The sequence below is a fragment of the Caretta caretta genome, chromosome 20 (assembly GCF_965140235.1).
Source record: "Caretta caretta isolate rCarCar2 chromosome 20, rCarCar1.hap1, whole genome shotgun sequence".
Classification (NCBI taxonomy): Eukaryota; Metazoa; Chordata; order Testudines; family Cheloniidae; genus Caretta; species Caretta caretta.
The window spans coordinates 11,118,432-11,135,777 of NC_134225.1; the positions used below are offsets into that span (position 1 = coordinate 11,118,432).

General features: G+C 51.5%; 1 protein-coding gene across 1 annotated transcript in view; it reads left to right on the plus strand.

The window, feature by feature from the left end:
* The first annotated feature begins 659 nt into the window (after positions 1 to 659).
* The window catches only part of NEUROD4 (neuronal differentiation 4), a 30,698-nt gene continuing 14,011 nt past the window's right edge, over positions 660 to 17,346 (plus strand). The window contains exon 1 of the mRNA XM_048834423.2: positions 660 to 949. The gene's annotated coding sequence lies outside the window, so the exon portion shown is untranslated. The remainder of the gene's footprint in view (positions 950 to 17,346) is intronic.

Consider the following 17,346-nt stretch of genomic DNA (forward strand, 5'->3'; position numbering starts at 1 on the left):
AAAACCAAACTCATGCAATTCTTTGATCCTACTTTGTTCTTAAAGGGGGGGGGGAGAGGAGAATGTGGGCTACTATTATGATTAATTATCGTATTAATAATAATTATTGGTTATATATAATATTATTGTTATTATTATTAATAAGAATAAGAATAACAATAGAGAGCTGTGTTAATATGGCACATGCTGTAGACAGATAAATCAACAGATTAGCTAGAAGGTCATTGTGATTATAGGCCCTCCAATGCAATTTTTAAAAGCGTGGAAGTGACTTAGGAGCCTAGGGCCCATTTTCAAAAGTGACTCAGGCATTTAGGAGCTGGAGTCAGTGGGAAAATCAGTGGCACTTCGGGGCTTGTGAAGATGGTCCCTAGCCTGCTCTGAGGATGCTGGTAGCTGCTAGGAGCCCCAGGCCGGGGCCAGGCGCCGGGTGCTCGGTGCTGTACTAAGCCGGCGCATTCTGCCTCACACGGTGCAACGCCCCGCCTTGGAAAGTCACCGGAGCGCGGCCGCGCTGTGCCCGGGCGGGGCTGCGAGGAGCGCTCGGAGGGGCCGGCCTGCCCGCCAGGAGGAGCCAGCCCCAGGTTACGGCCGGCCCCTCGGAAAGGGGAGGAGTCGCCCCGGCGGCGCAGTGGTGCAGAAATTGCACCCGGGGAAGCTTTCAAAACGGCCGCGGCCCCGGCGCCTGGAGCAGAGCCGCGGAGCTGCCCGAGGCGAGCGTGGTCCTGCACCTGGCCGAGAAGGAGCAGCCCAGCCTGGCGGGCTCTGCTCCTGGACCGCTCGGGCCGGGCGGGGCAGGCTGGGCCGGGCGCGTCGGGGAAGCCCCGAGGCCGGCGGGGAGGGAGGAGCTGGCCAGAGCCCTGGTGCTGAACCCGCGGGTCGGGCGGAGCGCACGGCGCTGGCTCGCTGACGGCGGCACCGTCGGGGACTCGCTCGGCGCTGGCGGCAGGTAAGGCTGCGTCTTCGCGGCTCCCCGCGGGCGGGACCGGCCCCGTGCCCGGCCCGCGCCTGCCAGACGGGCGGGACAACCGGGGCCCCGAGCGGGGCAAAGGGAGCGACCGCAGCGAGCTGGGACCTCCGCGGGGCGGGCTGCGGCCGGTCCCACCCCTCTCAAGCCGCCAGCGACGGGACCCAGCCCGGCGGAGGCAGCTGCAGGAGCAGGGGCTGCGCCGCTAGACAGGGTGAGTGGGCAGCGGGCTCTCCGGGGCCCCGGCAAGGGCAGGCGGGCACTGCCTACACCCCGGGCTCGGCGGGGGCCTGCCCTTGTGCACAGACACCGGAGACGGCCAGAGCGGAGAAGCCAGCTTGGATAGTACCGGGCTCCCTGCTAGCAGATCCCACCCGTCTTCAGTAGGGAAGCAGCCGGGGGTTGAGCCCCGAGCCCCGCTTGTCCCCTGGGGACGCTGGGCACGGGGGGCTGCCCCTCTGCGGAGATGGGCAGACCCAGCTCAGCCCGTTCACCTTAGAGCTCGGCTCCCCTCTCCAAGGGACCTGCCGGGAAAGCTGAAGTTCTGATTCCGGACTGGGAGCCCTGCCCCTCGCCCCACCGGGGGGGAGCGGCATGTGCCGGGTGAGTTGCATCTCCAAAGCGGACCCCTGGCTTTCGGAATAACAGATGCTCTCGGCGAAGGGCTCTGGCGCAAGGCCCAAAGTGGGGCTGCGTCTCGGAACCATTTGGCCGCTAAGCTCAAGCGATGACCCGCGCCGGAAAGCCTGGGGCTGTTTGTGAGCAGAAAGGACCGGTGCGACCCTACCATTTAATTATTCCTCCCAAACCACTCCCCCAGCTTCAGGCCGGTGGTGAGAAACCGCTAGTCACCAACAGCTGCGGAGCCCTTGGGACACAGGGGCAAGTTAGCATTAGAATCTGGTCAGCGGCGGGCAGGGTGAATTGCGGGAGGGTTGCGGTGCTTAGCCAGCCGAGGCTGGAGCGATGGACCTCTGGAGCCACAGGAGCAGGGAGTAGCTGTTCCCAGCTGTGCACTGCATGGGGCTCCTGCTTCTACCAACAATCCCTTAAATGCTTGCCAGGAGGTGAAAGTTGGTGGCTTGGAAATTCTTCCACTCCTACTTCAGACTGGCCGAGCCACCGGCAGATGGAAGTTCCCACTGTGGTTTGTAAAGCAGTGTCGCATGGCAAACCCGCTGCAGGAAGCAAAGCCCGAAACAGATGCATGAATAAGGTATTTCCCCAACATCTCAGCTCTGCCTTTTGTTGGGGCTGCACTGCAGGAAATATTTTCCTGCCATTCGCATATTGGGGTGTTCCACCATTATCCTGCCATTGGCATATTTTGCTAAGGGAGCTTGGGAGGGGACAGAACCTGTTACAGTCCCCAGATCAGGAGATTCTTTCTTTCTTTCTTTCTTTCTTTCTTTCTTTCTTTCTTTCTTTCTTTCTTTCTTTCTTTCTTTCTTTCTTTCTGTCTGTCTCATGTTCCAAGCGTTATAGAATTTTAAAAGCTCCAAGTTGTTAACATCACTTCAAAAGTGAATTCCCACCAACCATGCCCAGTGTAACCTGCCAAGAGTGCCCAGTGTGTTAGGGCACCACATTACCCGTCCTAGTTAAACACGCTTCTGTGTACTCCAACACAACCCCACCTCCGTCAACTCCCCAAGTCCCTCCCGCTCCTGAGAAGTTTGCTAAGTAATAAATCACTACCCCAGTGAGCAAATGAGGGGTAAACAGTGCCGTGGCAGCGGAAATGAACTAGGCAGGAGCTAGCACAGATGCTAGCAAGGGACGTTTGGGGTTAATAGCAAAACATGATATTTGTGGGGCTTGAAAGTGCGCAGGAATCGGGTGAGGAATCTCTGGACCATCACTGGCAAAGACATCGTGCAGCTGAGCTCTGTCCACGGGCTGATAGGAGCATTTGGGGGAATGTATTTCCCTGACCACAACCATCAGCAAAGAATTGCAGAGGCTGCCTTCGGGTCGGCCCACTGCCCAGCTATCCGGCTGTCACTTGGCTGGTTTGAATTTCTGGTACCTATGCACTTTTCATCCAAAAGCACTTAATTAATGAGCTGGTAGCCACTGAGATGCACCCACCTCTGGGGCGGAGTACAGTGTTTCCTTAACAGATCACAGCAATACTATACAAGGGCTTAGGGAGGAGGTAAAGCAGAATGCCGTGTGCAGTTGGAGCTGCGGGAGGGATTTAGGTGAGGAGAATGTAATTACCTAGCTTGGGATTTAATCAGGACACTAGAGTTAACCCCCCTGCTCTTGAAAAACACACCACAGGGTCGCTGCCTCTCCTCCTGCAGTACAGCGTCCCCGAGCCCTATGGCGAGAGGAAAGGCCCACCTATTGGATTCCCAGCAGAGCCTGAAATCCTGCAAGTTCTCCTGCCCAGGGTGGGGGCTCTAACTCCAGACTCAAGCCACATCATCCGCCTTGATCTAGTGACATTTCAGTACAAGGCATGGGCCAAACTACTTCAGCTCTCAATGGGATCTCAGCACTCGGGTGATGGGGACAACAGAACAGAACCAAACCTTAGGTCCTGTGTGCACTGCATGGTCCCTGCTCCCTGTGACAAATTCCCCCCCCAGCCACATGGAGTTGGCCTGAGTAAAGTGTGAGTACTGGGTAATTATCTGTGCTTTAGGGGGAGGGAAGGGAGAGACTGTGTGTCTGAGGGGCGGGTGTTTAACACAAATCCTACCACCACAAGGGAAGAGAGAATATTTCTGGGCAGGGATCTCCCTGAAGAGAGAGAAGCCAGGGCTGGCTCATGCTCTGATTCATCCCAGATTTTTAAGGGCAAGGGGGGCACTGCTGCAGGGAAGTTGATCTGAGCCAGTCTCAGGTGCCTGCGTAGGGAAATGTCTGACTCTCAGAGGCAGTGGAAGTTACTGTAGCCCCTGCTCCTGTTCCCACTGCACCATGCTGGTAAGTGGTGCTGCCCCAGAATATCCCCTGCGATGTGACGCACCCTAGAGAACTGCTGGCCCCCAGTGACTTGTAGAGGGCTGCAACGTGGGAGAGATTAGAAAGGTTTGAAATTTGGGCATGTTCATGGGGAGAGGGATCATTTTCCCACCAAAGCAGCAGTCACAGCTTGCCCTAGCACTTCAATAGCGTTTCCTGCAACAGCCCTCTCCTAGGGCCTTGGTTCTTTGGGCCTGTCTCCACTGCCGCTGGACGTGAGCCTCCCAGCCTCAGTAGACAGACACGCGAGCTCCGTCTGCACTAGCACCCTGAAAATAGCAGTGTGGATGTTGTAGCAGCCTGGGCGAGTCACCATAGTTCAAGCCCCTCCAACCCCCTGGGCCCAATCTTGGGCTGCTAGCCCACGCTGCCACATCTGGGGAGCTATTTTTAGCACGAGTGCATGTCTGTCTACTCAAGCTGGGAGGCTCACGTCCAGCGGCAGTGTAAACATCCCTTCAGGATGAGTTCTCTCTGCTTGAGCGAAAGGAGCAGCTTCTCTAGCTGGCTGCCATGGTAGGCTTTTAATCTCATAGACTGACTAGTCTTTAGAGGGGGGACAAAGACCTGGACTCAGCCAGGGCAGGTCATACACATCATTTGCATCATGAAGTAGTAACACAGAACCTTAAGAGTCTGTGCCCAATGACATTCTACTTTTCCTTGTCATAAGTTTTGGGTCTCTTGGTTTATCAACTCAGGTATCAACCCAGCCTTCACCCTCAGAGTCTCTGAATATGCTGACCCCTGGGATCGCTGGAACTGACTGCAGCTTGGGTGTTCCCTAGATCCCATCCTTTCTCAAGTAATTCACAGATTTTTTCTGGTTTCACTGTTATTTGTATGCTGGTGGCACATCAAAATCAGGGCCCCGTTGTGCTGGGCACACCCACTTCCTGCTCCTGAGATCAGGGACTCTGTCATACCAGGAGCTGCACAGAACTCCCTCTGACCTTTACTGGGTACAAAGATGTGGCTGTCTCCCATCCCTTTAACCAACCACACCCATGGTGGCTCTGAGTGCTGCTAGACCATGGGCTAATCTGGATCCGGAGCCCGGATCAGAGGCTTGGGGTCGCTTGCAGGGGTTGGACAGGGATAATGCTCAGCCCAATTTTACACAGCGTTACAATGATTTAAAAGCCACAGAGTAGCCAGGTTTGCTGTGTGTGAGGGAGAGGGAGCCAGGAAGCCAGGCAGAGTGAGGTGGAGGAGCTGACGAGGAAGCTCAGCTGCTCTCGGCCCTGCTCTCCCTGCAGCAAGCAGCAGTACCTTAGTGGGAGGGGTTATGCAGAAGTCAGGGTCTGCCTGCCTTCTCCTAGGTGTAAGAGCAGGAGTGATGCCAGCGAAGGCACGTGGAACAGTGCGAGGGCCAACCAGCCTTGTCCAAACTGCTGGCACATGGGTAGCGATCGCCAGCAGCCTGACATCCAGCCTGGACCGACTCCCACACAGCGCTTGGCATGCGGGCAGTAAGAGCTGCTGCCAGGGCATCCTGCAGGGCTGGCCTGAGGGCTATGCTAAGGATGCTGTAACTCCCATGCTGGGGGAGGGGGCAGTGGGAGTGGAAAGCAGGGTGGGGTTGGGCCCTGGAAAGGATATGGGGGCAGTATGCTGTCTGGGGGACTGGGGTTCTTCTGCCACTTCCCTGTCTCAGGGAATGAGGGGCAAGTTGAACGCAATTCATTCGAGAGCGGCCATCAGATTTGCATGGTGGGGACAGGAGCTCAGAGCACACACAGGACTAGCCTGCCCGGGCACTGCTTCCAGGGGGCTCTGAGATTTCCCCTCAGGCAAGAATAAGTCTTTCTCCCGCTGCTCTATCTAGTGACTCCCCTGCTCAGAGGCGACAATGTCCAGGCCTCATTCAGGAGCTAGCCTGTGACTGTGGAATGGTGCCAAGCGAAGCCTGGGCCAGGCTCCACACTGCAACACTCCCAGGGTGGGCACAATTCATGCCAGCCTGCGCCAGCATAGTCACGCACCCCAGGACATCACCCTGCTGGTCTGCTAGCGTTTCACACCCCTGTGCCCTGGTGCGACTGTGGGAGGGGCAGTGGTGAACTGGGCCTAGTGGGTGCCATTTGTCCCCATGCAACACAAGGTCTATGAGCCATTTAAGAGTCTCCTATAGACTCTGGGCCAGATCCTCTGAGAGGGCCCGATCCTGCTTCCACTGAAGTCAATGCAGTGACTTGAATGGTGCTGGATCTGGCTGCTGGGGTCAGTGAGTGTAGCTCCATTGACATCAAGAGAGTGACTGATTTACACAAGCCAGGTTCTAGGCCCTCGCTCCACCCCACCTGCACTTTCTTTTCAAGTCCTTTTCCAACCCTTTTGCCTCAGTTTCCCAAGGACCATTACTAAATACAGTCACAGCCAAGCCATTGCCATAGTATGTGCCAGTTGTGATATCAGGTGGGGAGCTGGGTCTGAGCAGTAACCGCTCACTGAAACCTTTATTATTGCTATGTGTGTGTAAATCTGTGTGTGTACGTGTGTGTCGGGTTGTGTGTCTGAATATGCGTGTGTGTACATGCATGTCTGTGTATGTGAGCACACATACATAGGTGTGTGTGTGTATGTGTTCATGTATACATGCTGTCATAAACATAAAGGGAAGGGTAACCACCTTTCTGTACACCGTGCTATAAAATCCCTCCTGGCCCGAGGCAACATCCTGTTACCTGTAAAGGGTTAAGAAGCTCAGCTAACCTGGCTGGCACCTGACCCAAAGGACCAATAAGGGAACAAGATACTTTCAAATCTGGGGGCAGGGGGAAAGGCTTTTGTTTGTGCTCTTTGTTTAAGTGTTTTTTCTCTCTTGGGACTGAGAGAGGCCAGACAGAAATCCATCTTCTCCAACCCATCCTAATCCAAGTCTCCAATATTGCAACCAGTATAGGTAAGCCAGGCAAGGCGGATTAGTTTATCTTTTGTTTTATGTGAATTTTCCCTGTGTTAAGAGGGAGGTTTATTCCTGTTTTCTGTAACTTGAAGGTTTTGCCCAGAGGGGGATCCTCTGTGTTTTGAATCTGAATACCCTGTAAAGTATTTTCCATCCTGATTTTACAGAGGTGATTCTTTTACCTTTTCTTTAATTAAAATTCTTCTTTTAAGAACCGGATTGCTTTTTCCTTGTTCTTAAGATCCAAGGGTTTGGGTCTGTGTTCACCTCTACAAATTGGTGAGGATTCTTATCAAGCCTTCCCCAGGAAAGGGGGTGTAGGGCTTGGGGGGATATTTTGGGGGAAGATGTCTCCAAGTGGTCTCTTTCCCTGTTCTTTGTTTAAAATGCTTGGTGGTGGCAGTATGCTGTTCAAGGACAAGGCAAATTTGTACTTTGGGGAAGTTTTTAACCTAAGCTGGTAAGAATAAGCTTAGGGGGTCTTTCATGCAGGTCCCCACATCTGTACCCTAGAGTTCAGAGTGGGGAAGGAACCCTGACATGGTGACAGAGTGGTGGGATCATTTTGAACCAAAAGCACAGACCTGAAGAGGTTTTTTTTAAGCTGAGAGCAGCTAGAGGGTTTTCTGTCTATTTGCCTGGAGACAGAGGTGTTAGTTTTTTTACAAAGGGTTTTTTCTTTTTGAGCTGGAGTTTTCTCTACCTAAAGGCAGGGTAGTTAACCTCCTGCAGGGAAATTCACAAGTTTTTTTTTTTTCTTTCCTAACTCTTGGGTATAGCTAGAGTTAAGCACAAGAAAGCAGGAAAATGACTACCAGTGAAGCAGCTAATAAACTAGAGCTGGCCAGATTCGAAGCTGAAGAGAAACAAAAAGAGCATGATAGACAGATGGCCTTAAGGTGCTTGGAGATGGAAGTAGAAAAAGCCAGGGTGGAGGCAGAGGAAGCTTCCCACAAGAGAGCTATGGAGGAGAAAGAAAAAGAGAGGAAGCATGCACTGGAGATGGAGAAGGCAAAAGCTCAGCAGAATAGAAATCCTTCTCCAGGTACCGCTTCCCATCCCAGGAAGTTCCCCACCTACAAGGCAGGCGATGATACCGAGGCCTTCTTAGAAAACTTCGAAAGGGCCTGCCTTGGGTACAACATCTCTACAGACCAATACATGGTAGAGCTGAGGCCGCAGCTCAGTGGACCCTTAGCGGAGGTGGTGGCTGAAATGCCTAAGGAACACATGAACAGTTAAAAATCCAGGCGAGAGTCAGAATGGGGCTAACACCCAAGCATTCCCATCGGCAGTTCAGAGCCCTAAGGTGGAAACCAGATGTGTTATTTACCCGACATGCGTACCACATTGTGAAACATTGGGATGCCTGGATATAAGGAGCAAGTGTTAAATCTCCAGAAGAGTTGCCCTTCCTAATGCAAACAGAGCAGTTCTTAGAGGGTGTTTCTGAGGAAATAGAAAGATACATCCTAGATGGGAAGCCCAAAACTGTAATCGAGGCAGGGGAGATTGGAGCCAAATGGGTGGAGGTGGCAGAAAAGAAAAAAACTAGTCGCAGTTGGGGCGAATATCAGAAGGGGCAACCAGAAACAAAAGCCTATCACCGGGGGCAACCCAAGGCCCCACCTACATCCCAAGGAAAATCCAGATACTTTATCGTCCCACCACACCATTCTCCAGCAACCCACCTCACCCCTGTGACCCAACAGATTACAGCTCATTGCACTGGGGTCACACCAAAGGTCCTCAGGCCCAGATGCCTCCCAGATACCCTTAGAGCGAAGGGAAACTGTGAGTGTGGGAGGGAAGAAGGTTACAGCGTGGAGGGACACGGGAGCACAGGTGTCAGCTATCCATCAATCCTTAGTGGACCCCCACTTAATCAACCCAGAGGCCCAAGTAACGATTCAACCCTTCAAGTTCAACTCTTTCGATTCGCCTACAGCCAAGTTGCCTGTCCAGTGCAAGGGCTGGTCAGGAATGTCGACTTTTGCAGTCTATGATGATCATCCCATTCCCATGCTGCTGGGGGAAGACTTGGCCAACCAGGTAAAGCTGGCCAAGAGGGTGGGAATGGTCACCCGCAGCCAGACTAAGCAAGCTTCCACACCTATCCCTGTTCCTGAGCCTTCCACCAGGCCCCCGTCTGTGTTACCAGAGACCCAGAAGGAGGTGGTGGAACCGGATCCCCTGCCAACGACTGCAACGGCCGTAGTGGATCCAGTCCCAGAGACCCAGCCAAAGCCAATCCCTGAACCGAAACTGGAGAAGCACCATTGCCAGCACTGAGTCCAGCGCTTGAAACCCCGTCTACAGCTCCAACACCAGAGGGCACCACCGAGCCTGCACTGGCAGCAGCAGCAGATGACCCTACACAAGAGGCTCAGCCAGAGCCTGAAATACCCCATAGTGCACCAGCGGAGAGCGGTTCAGCATCAACGGAAACAGCCCCATCCCTTACATCACTTCCAGAGGGACCAAGCCCAGGTCCACAATCCAGTGAGGAACTGATGTCTCCAGCATCAAGGGAACAGTTCCAGGCTGAACAGGAAGCAGTTGAAAGCCTTCAGAGAGCTTGGATGGAGGCAGGGAGCAACCCACCGCCTCTCAGCTCTTCTAATCGATCCCAGTTTGTTGTAGAAAGAGGACTTTTATAGACAGAAACTCTTTCTGGTGGGCACCAGGAAGACTGGCATCCTCAGAGACAGTTGGTAGTTCCAACTAAGTACCGGGTCAAGCTCTTGAGCTTAGCCCATGATCATCCTAGTGGCCATGCTGGGGTGAACAGAATCAAAGATCATTTGGGGAGGTCATTCCACTGGGAGGGAACGGGCAAGGATGTTTCTGCCTATGTCCGATCTTGTGAGGTATGCCAAAGAGTGGGAAAACCCCACGACCAGGTCAAAGCCCCTTTCCAGCCACTCCCCATCATTGAGGTTCCATTTCAGCGAGTAGCTGTGGATATTCTGGGTCCTTTTCTGAAAAAGACACCCAGACAAAAGCAGTACATACTGACTTTCATGGATTTTGCCACCCCATGGCCAGAAGCAGTAGCTCTAAGCAACACGAGGGCTAAAAGTGTGTGCCAGGCACTAACGGACATTTTTGCCAGGGTAGGTTGGCCCTCCAACATCCTTACAGATGCAGGGACTAATTTCCTGGCAGGAACTATGAAAAACCTTTGGGAAGCTCATGGGGTGAATCACTTGGTTGCCACCCCTTACCATCATCAAGCAAATGGCCTGGTGGAGAAATTTAATGGGACTTTGGGGGCCATGATACGTAAATTTGTAAATGAGCACTCCAATGATTGAGACCTAATGTTGCAGCAGTTGCTCTTTGCCTACAGAGCTGTACCACATCCCAGTTTAGGGTTTTCACCATTTGAACTTGTATATGGCCGCATGGTTAAGGGGCCATTACAGTTGGTGAAGCAGCAATGGGAGGGGCTTACACCTTCTCCAGGAACTATTATTATTGACTTTGTAACCAACCTACAAAACACCCTCCTAACCTCTTTAGCCCTTGCTAAAGAAAACCTAAAAGATGCTCAAAAAGAGCAAAAAGCCTGGTATGATAAACATGCTCAAATAAATTGGTTAGTCTCTAAGGTGCCACAAGTACTCCTTTTCTTTATGCCAGAGAGTGTTCATTCAAAGTAGGGAACCAAGTCATGGTCTTAAAGGTGCTCCAGGCCCATAAAATGGAAGCATCATGGGAAGGGCCCGTCACGGTCCAAGAGCACCTGGGAGCTGTTAATTATCTCATAGCATTCCCCACCTCCAACCGAAAGCCTAAGGTGTACCATATTAATTCTCTAAAGCCCTTTTATTCCAGAGAATTAAAGGTTTGTCAGTTTACAGCCCAGGGAGGAGATGACGCTGAGTGGCCTGAAGGTGTCTACTACGAAGGGAAAAGTGCTGGTGGTGTGGAAGAGGTGAACCTCTCCATGACCCTTGGGCATATGCAGCAACAGCAGATCAAGGAGCTGTGCACTAGCTACGCGCCGACGTTCTCAGCCACCCCAGGACTGACTGAACGGGCATACCACTCCATTGACACACGTAATGCTCACCCAATTAAAGTCCAACCTTACCGGGTGTCTCCTCAAGCTAAAACTGCTATAGAACGGGAGATCCAGGATATGGTACAGATGGGTGTAATCCGCCCCTCTGGCAGTGCATGGGCATCTCCAGTGGTTCTAGTTCCCAAACCAGATGGGGAGATACATTTTTGCATGGACTACCATAAGCTAAGTGCTGTAACTCGCCCAGACAACTATCCAATGCCACGTGCAGATGAACTATTAGAGAAACCGGGACGGGCCCAGTTCATCTCTACCTTGGACTTAACCAAAGTGTACTGGCAGGTACCGCTAGATGAATCCGCCAAGGAAAGGTCAGCCTTCACCACCCATGTCGAGCTGTATGAATTTAATGTGCTCCCTTTCAGGCTGCGGAATGCACCCGCCACCTTCCAAAGACTTGTAGATGGTCTCCTAGCAGGATTAGGAGAATATGCAGTCGCCTACCTTGACGATGTGGCCATATTTTTGGATTCCTGGGCAGAACACCTGGAACATTTGCAAAAAGTCTTCGAGCTGTGATACAGCATGGCCAGAAGGCAGCAGGAGAGTGATATAGGAGAGGTATGTAAGTCCCAGGATGAGGAGAAGCCTTATTCCCTGTAGAGGGAAGAAAGGTTTCTATAGATTAATTGAAAGCAGCTGAAGCCAATTAGAGCACCTGAAGCTAGTCACCTGATAAAAACCCCCTGCTTCAATCAGCCAGAGGAAGGAGTTGGAGCAGAGTGCAGTTTGGAGGAGTTGAAGTAGAGGAGAGTTTGGAGAACTGCCGTGGCTGGCTAGAAGACCAAGACCCTAGGTAAAGAGACACCTGGCTTGTGCAGAGAGAGAGGGCAGGAAGCCCCACAAGCTGAAGAGCAGGAGGGGGAAGTAGCCCAGGGGAAGGACGCACTAGTTCAAGTGGTTTACCACTATCCCAAGGGCCCCTGTGCTGGGACCCGGAGTAGAGGGCGGGCCCAGGTCCCTCCCTCTCCACTACCCTTCTCTGGGTTACTAGTGGGACAGAAACTGCGCCCTGAACCCACCCACAAGAAGAGGAAGCGCGGGACCCATCCTAATTGTACCAGCAATTTGCCAAAGAGCGCATAAGGGAGGCAGGACTAACTGTTAAGGCTAAGAAGTATCAAATAGGCCGAAACAGAATGATTTACCTTGGATACCAGGTGAGTCAAGGAACTATCAACCCCCTACAGGCCAAAGTGGATGCTATCCAAAAGTGGCCTGTCCCAAAGTCAAAGAAACACGTCCAATCCTTCTTAGGCTTGGCCGGATATTAGAGGCGATCTCTACCGCAATACAGCCAAATCGCCGCCCCACTGACAGACCTAACCAAAAAGAAACAGCCAAATGCCATTCAGTCGACTGAAGAGTGTCAGAAGGTCTTTAACCAGCTTAAAGCGACACTCATGTCTGACCCTGTGCTAAGGGCTCCAGACTTTGACAAACCATTCCTAGTAACCACAGATGCGTCCGAGCGTGGTGTGAGAGCAGATTTAATGCAGGAAGGACTGAATCAAGAGTTCCATCCTGTTGTGTTTCTCAGCAAGAAGCTGTCTGAGAGGGAAAGCAACTGGTCAATCAGTGAAAAGGCATGTTACGCCATTGTCTACACTCTGGAAAAGCTATGCCCATACGTTTGGGGACGGCGTTTCCACCTGCAAACCAACCATGCTGCGCTTCGGTGGCTTCATACCGCCACGGGAAATAACAAAAAACGTATTTGGTGGAGTTTAGCTCTCCAAGATTTTGATTTTGACATCCAACACATCTCAGGAGCTTCTAACAAAGTGGCTGATGCACTCTCCCGTGAAAGTTTCCCAGAATCAACTGGTCCAAATCGTCTTTAAGATGTGGAAAATATTGTTAGTCTTTATACAGTTAGTAGTATATTTAGAGATGCATGCGTCTTATTAACTCTGTTTTCTCCTAGAGCTCCAGGAAGAAATCACAGCCAGTGTTTCACCCTATCTGTGATTTGGGGGGGCGTGTCATAATATAAAGGGAAGGGTAACCACCTTTCTGTATACAGTGCTATAAAATCCCTCCTGGCCAGAGGCAACATCCTGTACCTGTAAAGGGTTAAGAAGCTCAGCTAACCTGTCTGGCACCTGACCCAAAGGACCACTAAGGGAACAAGATACTTTCAAATCTTGCGGGGGGTGGGAGGGAAGGCTTTTGTTTGTGCTTTTTGTTTACGTGGTTGTTCTCTCTTGGGACTGAGAGAGGCCAGACAGAAATCCATCTTCTCCAACTCATCCTAATCCAAGTCTCCAATATTGCAACCAGTATAGGTAAGCCAGGCAAGGTGCATATCTGTGTCTGTGCATAGGTCCATATGTGTATGTGTGGGTGTGCGCATGCATGGGATGGCTGTTGTTGATAAAACCCCAGCTCCTTTCTGGACATGCACATCTCATGTTGTTACAGCAGCAGCTCAGACTGTAATGGTCAGAGCATGGGAAGTGCAAACCCTCCACTCCTATCTGTGCTCTGGCTGCATTTCCAGCAGCTGGTGTCGGATTTGTCGGAGGTGCTGAGCACAGCCAGCCGTGGAGCTGCGGGGGAATGGGCTCCAAATTGGGCTGTGGCTGCTTGAAGGGTCCTTCTGCAGGGCAGCTTGCCGGATGGTTTATGAGGGGTTGGGATCATAAAACTACAAAAAGGCTGAGGAGGGACCTGAAGCTAAGTTTATCTTCTTGTCTGACACTGATTCTGATCTCCCTCACCTGGGTGTGACTGCATTGCGGCCAGGGGAGTCGCACTGGTGTAAAACCTGGTGTGAATGGGGAGGGAGCTGGGCCCTACAAGTCTCTCTGGTTGTGTACCTTTCAAGCTGCAGCTTTGGCCTGACAGCCTGGCCCCAGGTGACCCCCACCGTCCCTGAGATCCTGGTCTTGGTCATGTGGGTCCTGGTGACTCCGCTCTCAATAGGCTTGGGCCTTTGCCAGGGCAGTGTGTGCCACTGTGGTGTGCAGCGCCCTCCCCAGGCCCTGTAAGCATGGGTACTGTGATAGGGGACCGTCAAAGGGTCAGCATTGGAACTGGCTGCAGTAAGCCCCAATAGGATTAGGGTACCTTGGTGAATGAGGCCTAGTACGTGGGTCCAGGATCTCCAGGGGAGTTCAGTGACTGGCCTGGAACTGAGGGATCCAGTAACCAGGGACTCTCTTTTCTGCTTCTTGGCTCTTGAAAACCTGCCCCGGATCCCCACCACAGAGCAGGCCTGGCTCCAGGGAACCCCCTCTGATGCCCATGTTCCTTCTGCCCCAGTTGTGTGGGGGATGGGTGAGCTCCCTGAGAGCTCCAGGCTTCGGCTCCCCAGCCCCATAACAGCTTAAAGGGAGGGGGCAGCAGGAGCCAACAGGGCAGTTTCTGAATGAAGGGAGCAAACCCACCTGTGAGGGCAGCACCCATCACTGGAACAGCAACAGGGGCTAGTAGGCCACACTTGGCCCAGAAACCCCAGCACAGAGATCAGGAGTGGGGGAGGAGGGCAGATGAAATGGCCCGTTTCCAAACTGAAATGGGTTTGGTTCTGATCCAGTTGAAGAGATGGAGGAGGGTTGAAGGAATCCACAGGCCAGATCCTGGCACCGTTGTGGCCTCTTTAGCAACAGACCAGTGAGGTGTGAGTGAGCAGAACCCATGCATGCAAATCGAAGCTGCCAGCTGCCTATTCCTCTGGAAAGTGCCCTGTGATATTTAGTGACCATGGATGCCGGGAGCATGGCTTTGTATTGGTCCCAAAAGATGGTGCTTGCAGCAGCACAGTGCCCCCTAGTGCCTCACTGGGGCCCTGCGCATGGATTTGTAGATTCATAGATTCCAAGACCAGAAGGGCCTGACCTGGTGTATAGCACAGGCCAGAGAGACCTGCCCCGAGTAACTCCTAGAGCAGAGCTTTTAGAAAAACTTCCAATCTGGACTGAAAAATTGTCAGTGATGGAAGATCCACCTCAACCCTGGGTAAGTTTTTCCAGTGGTTAATTACACTCAATGTTAAATATTTATGCCTTATTTTCAGTCTGAATTTGTCTAGCATCAACTTCCAGCCATTGAATCATGTTAGACCTTTCTCTGCTAGACTGAAGAGCCCGTTATTAAATATTTGTTCCCCATTTAGGTACTTTTAGTCTCTGACCAAGTCACCCCTTGACCTTCTCTTTCTTAAGCTAAATAGACTGAGCTCCTGGAGTATGTCACTATAAGGCAGGTTTTCTAATCTTTAATCATTCTCATGGTTCTTCTCTGAATCCTCTTCAGTTTATCAACATCCTTTGTGAATTGTGGGCACAGCATGTGGGTACCAGGGCCAAATACAGATGTGCTCTGCTCATACATGAGATTCCCCTGTTTATGCATCCCAGGATCACATTAGCTCTTTCGGCCACAGTGTACATTGAGAGCTCATGTTCAGCTGATTATCCACCACAACCCCTAAATCTTTTTTCAGAGTCTCTGCTTCCCAGGATAGAGCCCCCGCCCCCATCCTGTAAGCAGGGCCTACATTCTTTGTTCCTAGCTGTGTACATTGAGTTAGCTGTATTCAAATATATATTGTTTGCTTGCGCCCAGTTTATCAAACAATCTAGATTGCTCTGAATCAGTGACCTGTCCTCTTCATTGTTAACCACTCCTCCAATTTTTGTGCCATTTGCAAACTTTATCATTGATGATTTTATGTTTTCTTCCAAGTCATTGATAAAGATGTTAAACAGCGTAGAGCCAAGAGCCAATCCCTGCGGGACCCCATTGGAAACAGACCTATGTGATGACGATTTCCCATGTAGTTACATTTTGAGACCTATCAGTTAGCCAGCTTTTAATCCATTTAATGTGTGCCATGTACATTCTATATTGTTCTAGTTCTTTAATCAAAATGTCTGCAGCACCAAGTCAAACGCCTTACAGAAGCCTAAGTATATTTTACGTCAACACGGTTACCTTTATCAACCAAACTTGTAATCTCATCAAAAAAAGCTATCAAGTTAGTTTTCCAGGATCTATTTTCCATAAACCCATTTTGACTTACATTAATGACATCACCCTCCTTTAGTTCATTATTAATCAAGTCCCATATCACCCACTCCGTTATCCTGCCCAGGATCGATGTTGGGCTGACAGGCCTATAATTCCCTGTGCCATCCCATTTACCCTTTTTTAAAACTGGCACAACATTAGTTTTCTTCCAGTCTTCTGGAACTTCCACAGTGCTCGGAGGCTCCCGTCCCTGGCTTGCCACTGCTCCCCCTGTGACCTTTCTCACATCACTTAGACTCTCTGGCCCTTTGTTCCCCATCGGCTCTGTCTCACAGGTGGTTCAAGGATCAATAGAATATAGAATATCAGGGTTGGAAGGGACCTCAGGAAGTCATCTAGTCCAACTCCCTGCTCAAAACAGGACCAATCCCCAATTAAATCATCCCAGCCAGGGCTTTGTCAAGCCTGACCTTAAAAACTTCTAAGGAAGGAGAAGTAGGTAACGCATTCCAGTGTTTAACCATCCTCCTAGTGAAAAAGTTTTTCCTAATATCCAACCTAAACCTCCCCCTCTGCAACTTGAGACCATTACTCCTTGTCCTGTCCTCTTCTACCACTGAGAATAGTCTAGAACCATCCTCTCTGGAACCACCTCTCAGGTAGTTGACAGCAGCTATCAAATCCCCCCTCAGTCTTCTCTTCTGCAGACTAAACAATCCCAGTCCCTCAGCCTCTCCTCATAAGTCATGTGTTCCAGACCCCTAATCATTTTTGTTGCCCTTCGCTGGACTCTCTCCAATTTATCCACATCCTTCTTGTAGTGTGAGGCCCAAAACTGGACACAGTACTCCATATGAGGCCTCACCAGTGTTGAATAGAGGGTAATGATCACGTCCCTCGATCTGCTGGCAATGCCCCTACTTATACATCCCAAAACGCCATTGGCCTTCTTGGCAACAAGGGCACACTGCTGACTCATATCCAGCTTCTCGTCCACTGTCACCCCTAGGTCCTTTTCTGCAGAACTGCTGCCTAGCCATTCGGTCCCTAGTCTGTAGCGGTGCATTGGGTTCTTCCGTCCTAAGTGCAGGACCCTGCACTTATCCTTATTGAACCTCATCAGATTTGTTTTGGCCCAATCCTCCAATTTGTCTAGGTCCCTCTGTATCCTATCCCTGCCCTCCAGCGTATCTACCACTCCTCCTAGTTTAGTATCATCCGCAAATTTGCTGAGAGTGCAATCCACACCATCCTCCAGATCATTTCATAGAATCATAGAATATCAGGGTTGGAAGGGACCTCAGGAGGTCATCTAGTCCAACCCCCTGCTTAAAGCAGGACCAATCCCCAATTTTTGCCCCAGATCCCTAAATGGCCCCCTCAAGGATTGAACTCACAACCCTGGGTTTAGCAGGCCAATGCTCAAAC